This window comes from Coregonus lavaretus (genome assembly GCF_964263955.1).
Source record: "Coregonus lavaretus genome assembly, contig: SUPER_36_unloc_1, whole genome shotgun sequence".
Classification (NCBI taxonomy): Eukaryota; Metazoa; Chordata; class Actinopteri; order Salmoniformes; family Salmonidae; genus Coregonus; species Coregonus lavaretus.
In genome coordinates this window covers 1,236,899-1,245,459 of record NW_028167175.1, presented here as the reverse complement: position 1 = coordinate 1,245,459, position 8,561 = coordinate 1,236,899, and positions in this window count along the sequence as shown.

Sequence of the window (8,561 nt, the reverse complement as noted above, 5' to 3'; positions counted from 1 at the left end):
GCGTCTTGGCATGCTCTCCACCAGTCTTTCACATTGATTTTGGGTGACTTTATGCCACTCCTGGCGCAAAAATTCAAGCAGCTCGGCTTTGTTTGATGGCTTGTGACCATCCATCTTCCTCTTGATCACATTCCAGAAGTTTTCAATGGGGTTCAGGTCTGGAGATTGGGCTGGCCATGACAGGGTCTTGATCTGGTGGTCCTCCATCCACACCTTGATTGACCTGGTTGTGTGGCATGGCGCATTGTCCTGCTGGAAAAAACAATCCTCAGAGTTGGGGAACAATGTCAGAGCAAAAGGAAGCAAGTCTTCTTCCAGGACAACCTTGTACGTGGCTTGATTCATGCGTCCTTCACAAAGACAAATCTGCCCGATTCCAGCCTTGCTGAAGCACCCCCAGATCATCACCGATCCTCCACCAAATTTCACAGTGGGTGCGAGACACTGTGGCTTGTAGGCCTCCGTCTAACCATTAGACGACCAGGTGTTGGGCAAAGCTGAAAATTGGACTCATCAGAGAAGATGACCTTACTCCAGTCCTCTACGGTCCAATCCTTATGGTCTTTTGCAAACCTCAGCCTGGCTCTTCTTTGCTTCTCATTGATGAAGGGCTTTTTTCAAGCTTTGCACGACTTTAGCCCTGCCCCTAGGAGCCTGTTTCGAACCGTCCTCGCCATGCACTTCACTCCAGCTGCCGTTTGCCATTCTTTTTGTAGGTCACTTGATGTCATCCTACGGTTGTTGAGTGACATTCGAATGAGTTGGCGGTCATCCCGGTCAGTAGAGAGTCGTTTTCGCCCTCTGCCGGTCTGTAGCTTTGTTGTCCCCAGTGTCTGCTGCTTGACCTTGTTCTTATGAACCGCCATCTTTGACATTTTAAGGATGGAAGCAACCTGACGCTCACTGTATCCCTCTGCCAGTAAAGCCAGAATTGACCCCTTATTTTCCTCACTCAAAACTTTCCTTTTCAACTCTTTTGGCATGGTCAATAGTTATTTTTTGATTAATATTACTTTTGAGGTACTATTAGCACTGTTTTTGCCATCCAGCTGGTCCTATTACAAGAGGATAGTGATGACAACAGCAGTGGTTTTTATACTTTTCCTCGCTAAATAAGATTTGGTTCAGGTGATCACCTAATCAGTACCTAATTCAGTAGAATGAGGTGTGCCTGTGTTGGAATTCAACAGACACTGGAATGGAATGACTGTCATACATGTAGAGATGCTGATTTAAGAAAAATTTGCAGTGGTCTCTTAATTTTTTCCACAGCTGTATATTCTTCTTCTTCTTCTTCTTCTTCAAGGTTTTATTGGCGTACTACGTCCCAAAATGTGTATTGCTGCCACCTACTGGGTGGGGTAAAAACAGAGATACTTTAACAAAAAAAAAGATACATATTATTCTCAAAAAAATAAACAAAAGTCCATGTCCTCCTTCACTTGGTAAAATGTACTCAGATCCCTACAAAAGTCCATGTCCTCCATCACTTGGTAAAATGTACTCAGATCCCTACACAGGCTCTGGGGCCTGAGAGGGGGAAGCATCCTCAGACAGTATTCCCTGCAAAGTCTCAGCCGTGAAATCCTGGAGACCCAATAACTTTTAGACGCTTTCACAATGATTTCCAATTTCTTTGATTTTTTGTTAGTTTGTCTTGTACAATTAATCACCCCCGCAATAAACGCAACAAAATCCACCTTTCTTCACGATTAATATTTCAGGATCTCTCAACTGACTGTCATCCACAGACTGTTGGGCATCATCCTCTGCCATAGCTTCATCATCTCTACTCGCTGCTTCGACAGTTTTCACTGCCTCTGGTCACCTTCTCGACAGCCCTGATCCTTTCTACTTTGACTTCCTTCAGCCAAACAGGGAACTCTGGAACCTGATTCCCATCACAATTGCAACACCGTGCATCCTCAGACTCTTCAACAATGATATGCCGTTTGCAAACACTTGACACGTCGCCAAACTTTACATTTATGAAATTGAAGTTGCTTTTGTACATAAGCTCCCACCGCATATCTCACATATCCCAGCTTTCCATGGGTCGGGGGAGAACTTCTTCATCAAACATCAATAATACAGAAAGCCTTCCCTCATCCTTTCCATTCACAGTGCGGGTTAAGCGACGTGAATCAACTATTCCTGGCATGTTCATCTTAAACGATGAAGCCTCAATATCCATAGAGACACCAGATATGACACCTTTTATCGGTGCCCTACACCGATGATCATAGCATTCCACTTCACGCGTCGATAATTTGTACATCCACAGTGCTTTCTCCTTTTGACACACATGAAATCAACATTACATTTACATTTACGTCATTTAGCAGACGCTCTTATCCAGAGCGACTTACAAATTGGTGCATTCACCTTATGATAGCCAGTGGGACAAGCGCTTTACAATTATTATTATTTAAAAAATGTTGGGGGGTAGGGTAACACCACTCCACTCCTGGTCACTCTGACTGACTCCACTTCTCCCAATGCATCCTTCACCATCTTTGTGACCGCAAACTGGTTTCCCCCCCAACAAAACATCCTTGCTCATGAATCGCACTCCAACAAGGAATGAGGCATTATCATACCGAGGCTTATCTTGATTTACAGCTTTAGGCCTTTTAGCTCCATTTTTAGATGTTACAATATTCCACTCCTTTCCTCTAGCTTCACTCGCGCCAACAGAATCAAGCATTACCTCTGCTTCCTCTATTGCTCTCCCACCTCTGGTAAGCAACTCGTGTATATTTGGCCTTGTGTTTTACATTATTGTCCTGCTGAAAGGTGAATGTGTCTCCCAGTGTCTGTTAGAAAGCAGAAAACCAGGTTTTCCTCTAAGATTTAGCCTGTGCTAAGCTTCATTCCATTTTATCCTAAAAAAAAAAAAAATCCCTAGTCCTTGCCGATGACAAGCATACCCAAAACCAACGTTCCCTCTAAACTGTGCGCGTAGGCGGGCGCGCCACTCCCTAGGACTGCCACACAGCCCGCGCAGAGAAGCACCAGATTGAACTTCACTCAACTTTCTAGAGATTTCCCCCGTTAGTTAACACTATCAACGTTTCCCTTTTCTGTGGGAATTGTGATCAAATCAACGCAATATTAGCCACTTTCAATGCAACATACCGAAACAAAACGAACTATGCAAGACTTAGTATGCAATATATTTTTGTTGTAGGCAGAACGCATCAGTGTAGGATTTTATTTAATTGACAAGCGCCACTCAGCCCATACACTACAGACTGGTGAGGCATAACCAATCAGAGCTGCAGTCGGCCTATATGCAAATAGACCGTTGCCATATATGGATCTGTGCCGTTGACTTTGAACTGTGTTTACAGCATGAGTGGTCTCGCGTAGATGCGCTTGTTTTCAGATCAAATCGAGTGCAGTATGTTGCCACGTGTGTACAGTTGTTCATATCCTTTGCTAGTTAGTGAGTTATTAGCCCAGTTATAGATCATTTGTAGTCAGCAATGGGGGAGTGGTTGCTTCCTACACGAGCACAAAACTTATACATTTCTAGACATCTTTGAAAAGCAAGTCAGGTAAAGAGCTTTTTTTTGTCTTGAAGGGGCAGTGTTGTATTTTGAGACAGGCTTGAATAAGCTAAGTAGCCAATAGGCAGAGGGTAGCATAATTTGTCTGATTCTCTGTAATAATGGTATGGGAATAATAATGCATTTTATTTTGTAAAGTGGTTTCTTGTATCAAACAACACAACATTTTCAGTCATCTCAAGTCTAATGGAATGTAGGCCTACATTGAACACCACACATTGGCTGGTCCTGTAGGCTGAATGATAGAACAGCTATTTCCATGTTAAAATGTTACGGATGCATTTTATCCATTGTTTTTGATGGTAGGCCACTCTGGTAGGCCTACATTATGATCAAATAACCACAGTAGCCTACTTGACCACTGTTAAAACTGTAATTTAAAGCTTGGACAGCCTCAGTGTTCAGAGTAAACGCAAAATGGAAGTTGCACAGAATTTTCACAGCATTCAAGTTTGCGCTCAGCAGGCCCAACATTTGCACAGTGCCGAAATTGTTTTGAGGGAACATTGCCCATAACATGATGCAGCAACCACCATGCTTGAAAATATGAAGAGTGGTACTCAGTGATGTATTGTGTTTGTTGGGTTCTATTTTTCTCATAATTGGATCTGTATGTGATGAATAGCTTAGAAGGAATGCATTAATGAGGAGCATAGGTTTGAACTGTACTGATATAAATTGTTTCACATAACAGGCTGTTATTCATGTAAGGAACGTTAGGGGTAGGACAGATAAGACTTGTATTTCTTACAGATACGAACACTCTCTCTTTGTTGTCTGTGAAACCGTCCTTGAACGTGGGTACATGGAGTACAGATTGGAGGGGTGTCTTTTGGGTGCTGACTCCACAGGTTATTATGATAGCAACTTATGCCTGGGAACGGTGGAGCGCCAAGGGGTGGGACTAACCCGTGCACCAACGGATTGGCTGAGTAAAGTCTAAACCACACTCAGTCCTTTACTCTGATTGGCCAACAGAAGAGGTGGGAACTCTCTGTCAGAGTATTTGAGAAAGAACCTGTAAACAATGTTTTAGTTCTCTGAGTGCCCTGCGTGGTATTTCAGTGGACCCGTATATACGAACCTTCATACTTATCATACATACATTTTGCATATAATAAATTAAGCTTGGATTGAAGATCTCATGATTCTTATTCCAATACCAGATTTGAATTACGCAATTTCTAACAATTGGTGACCTCCGACTGTGATCTGGTGGCGGAACTTCGCTGGAATTCATCCAGCCCATTGGACACCGCTGTCGTCGAACTGTGTGTTTCACAAAGTGCCCGGGCTTCTAAAAACACTGGTAAGCAGACACCCATTGTTAAATAACTAAAGATCTGCATATTGGCTTTATCCAAATTAATTTTGTGAAACACCTGTTTGATGTAAGTGAACCCTATTGTACTATAAATAACAATTACAGTATACTATTTCGATTTCATAATATACTATGCAAATGTTTGATACTTGTGATGGTTAAACCCATGGGAGTGCAAACTATGACTAGAGGTTCATAGGTGGCACTTTAAAGCGAATAAACAGTGTGACCTATGGTTAGAGGGTGTGACTCCCATAGGATGTATTTTAAATAAACAGTGTGACCTATGGTTAGAGGGGGTGACTCCCATAAGATGTATTTTAAATAAACAGTGTGACCTATGGTTAGAGGGTGTGACTCCCATAGGATGTATTTTAAATAAACAGTGTGACCTATGGTTAGAGGGTGTGACTCCCATAGGATGTATTTTAAATAAACAGTGTGACCTATGGTTAGAGGGTGTGACTCCCATAGGATGTATTTTAAATAAACAGTGTGACCTATGGTTAGAGGGTGTGACTCCCATAGGATGTATTTTAAATAAACAGTGTGACCTATGGTTAGAGGGTGTGACTCCCATAGGATGTATTTTAAATAAACAGTGTGACCTATGGTTAGAGGGTGTGACTCCCATAGGATGTATTTTAAATAAACAGTGTGACCTATGGTTAGAGGGTGTGACTCCCATAGGATGTATTTTAAATAAACAGTGTGACCTATGGTTAGAGGGTGTGACTCCCATAGGATGTATTTTAAATAAACAGTGTGACCTATGGTTAGAGGGTGTGACTCCCATAGGATGTATTTTAAATAAATGGTGTGACCTATGGTTAGAGGGTGTGACTCCCATAGAAGATATTCTACACAAGTGGTGTGACAGTACGGTTTATGACTTAAAAATCATAGGAAGCATGATAAAAGGTTAGACAGTGTGAGTGTGGTCGTATGAATGAGAGTGTGAATGATAAACCAGTATACCTTGATAGAAAACTAATTGGGAATCAAAGACGTCTGTGCCTGTCCAAACTGTATAATTTGGGGATAACTGTTGGGTTTGTGGTTGCTTAAACCATATAACCCGTTAATAACAATTAGGAACATAAAGCTAAAGTGATGAATGACTAGTGTGACTGAACTGAAACGTTTGAGCTGATATGATTGAACTGTGGCGTTTGGTGTTAGACATAGCATAATACTGGTTTTAGGTGCTTGGGTTGAGGCTTTTTTGTTGATTATTTGATGTAGCGTTTGATGTTTGACCCTGCAAAATACTGGTTAAACAATTAGACTGAAATAATTTGGTTTATCGTTGAAATATAAATATGCACCAGCTTTGACTAATTAGGTGGGAGTGATTTGATTTAAATGGATGGACTAAAGTGCTTTGAATAACGGCAGAATATTGGGAACACTAAAACGAAAGCAGCTCTTCAAAGGAGCCTGCTCCCACCCGAGCACTGGAGAGAGAGTTGCGAGGGGAGGGGCTGGAGAGAGCGAAAGTGTGGCTTTTGGAGCCAGGAAAGACTGGAGTTTGCTGGGAACACCACGGGGTGATTATTTGAGAGGTGCATGTGGGTTTCTGACGAGGGATGAGATGGGTGAGAAAGTAGAGAATATTTACATTTGCATTTTTGGTGATTTGGCAGACGCTCTTGTCCATAGCGACTTGCAGGAGCGATTGGGGTTGAGTGCCTTGCTCGAGGGCACATCGGCAGATTTTTCGCCTGGTCGGCTCGGGGATTGGAACCGGCGACCTCTCGGTTGTTGGCGCGGCGCTCTTGATCACTAAGCTGCCTGCCGCCCCATATGAGTTTAAGGTTGTGGCGTTGTTTGATCATGTGATAAGGTTTAATTGCTAATCGGACCATAACTAATGTGGTTATGGAAGTAATGTATAGGTAGGGGAGAGCCAATAGGGGCCTCCATTGAACTATTATGGTTTATTTGGCATTTCGGTGGCATGATGCGAAGTCAACGGCTGGTGTGGGTGGTGACCGGATGCTACTGAGTATTTAGTTTGGTAATGTTGAATGGACTATTTGTAGCGTGTTTTGGGGTTAAATAGAAAAACTAACTTATTCAATAGGGAATCAAAGGGAGAGAGAGTTTTTTGCTGAGGTGAAAGCTACTGCGATTTTCATTTGGTGACGTCACTTGCTCTATGAACTGGGAGTAGTTACTTTGAGAGCATCGCAGATGGTGTGGAGTGACTGGCGATGTCCCTGGTTCGAACACAGGTAGGGACAGTAGACAAAGCTTTCGCAGTGGGGCTATATACCTAGATTACTGTGTGGATTGAGAAATGTGAAAGGTTGAATTAGATAGCTTAAATAGAAGTATTCTAGAAAAGTCTATGAAAATATGTTATAAGGTTACCATGCGCTCTCCCCGAAGGAGCAAGGGGAGGGTGAGAGACAGTACAGTTCAGATGGTAGGAACATCATTAAATGTATGCTAATCAACGATAGCAAGTATTTGTTTTATTAATTAGGCCATAATCAGAGAGAACAGTTAAATAAATTGAATAGCGAACTGAAATGGTTTAGCGGGAAAATATAAATTTTTGGTACATTTTAGAACGATAATGTATTTTGGTTAAGTGGATGCAAGTGACATTGGCTGTTGTGATGGGGGAATAGCGCCAGCCTGTGGTGGGTTCTGGATTTGTTACATAAACTTATATTTTAAACTAAAGTGATGGAATAGGCTACAATTATAACATTATCAGAAAAAAGACACAATTTAATGTGAAATAGTTATTACAATTATTATCATTGATCCAGTAATGATATAAGGATAGTAGAGGAAGGCAGGGGATTTAATCTCATTTAGGGAAGTTATATTAGGAAGAAAATACCATTAAATGAGGGAACATTTGATGTAACCGTGATTGTATTGGCTAAAAACTCAAATATGACATTTACAGGGGGGACAGGAACAATAGAAGGGGAGACAGATTTTCCTAGGGGGTTGAACAAATAATTGATAATGGATCATTTGAGATGAGATCACATGTAGCTGAGTTAGGGTAATCAATTAAATAATAATTGTATACTCTAGGAATTTTGAGTGGTTTTATAGATTAGTTATGAGGAATTAGATTGATACAAACAATTATTGATGGGTTAAGACTGGGGATATCTGTATCATGTTTTGTGTGTACTCCCATCTTTAGATTATAACCAGGAGAAAGAGATTAGCTCATCTCGTTGGAATGTTTCCAAGGGCTAGGGGAGCAGTAGTGAAGTTAGGCAGTATTTAGGTCATAAAAGTGAGCTACCAAATTAAGGCCTGGCTATTTGTGGTTGTTGTTTTTCAAAATTGGGTTTTTCAAACAAAAAACAACACACCTAGTATGATGTTTATAAAGCCTTGTTTCAATTTTGGGGGGGTTTCAGCAGGTCAAGGGTGATAGGTCTTAGAGGAGCACACAGTGAATTTTATGGAGTTTTTTAGCTTTTGGCTGAGTTTGGGGTATATATGATTTCTTATGAGAATGAATGTCATGAGGACTTAATGAACACTTGGGATAACTAACATTTATGAAATATTTAGAATAATGGTAATGTTTAGTATACTATGGGATTAAACAGTTCGTTAAATGATTTCAATTGCCTCTGAACTCTGTTTTAACATGGAGTTATTTTAAACATCCACACTAGTAA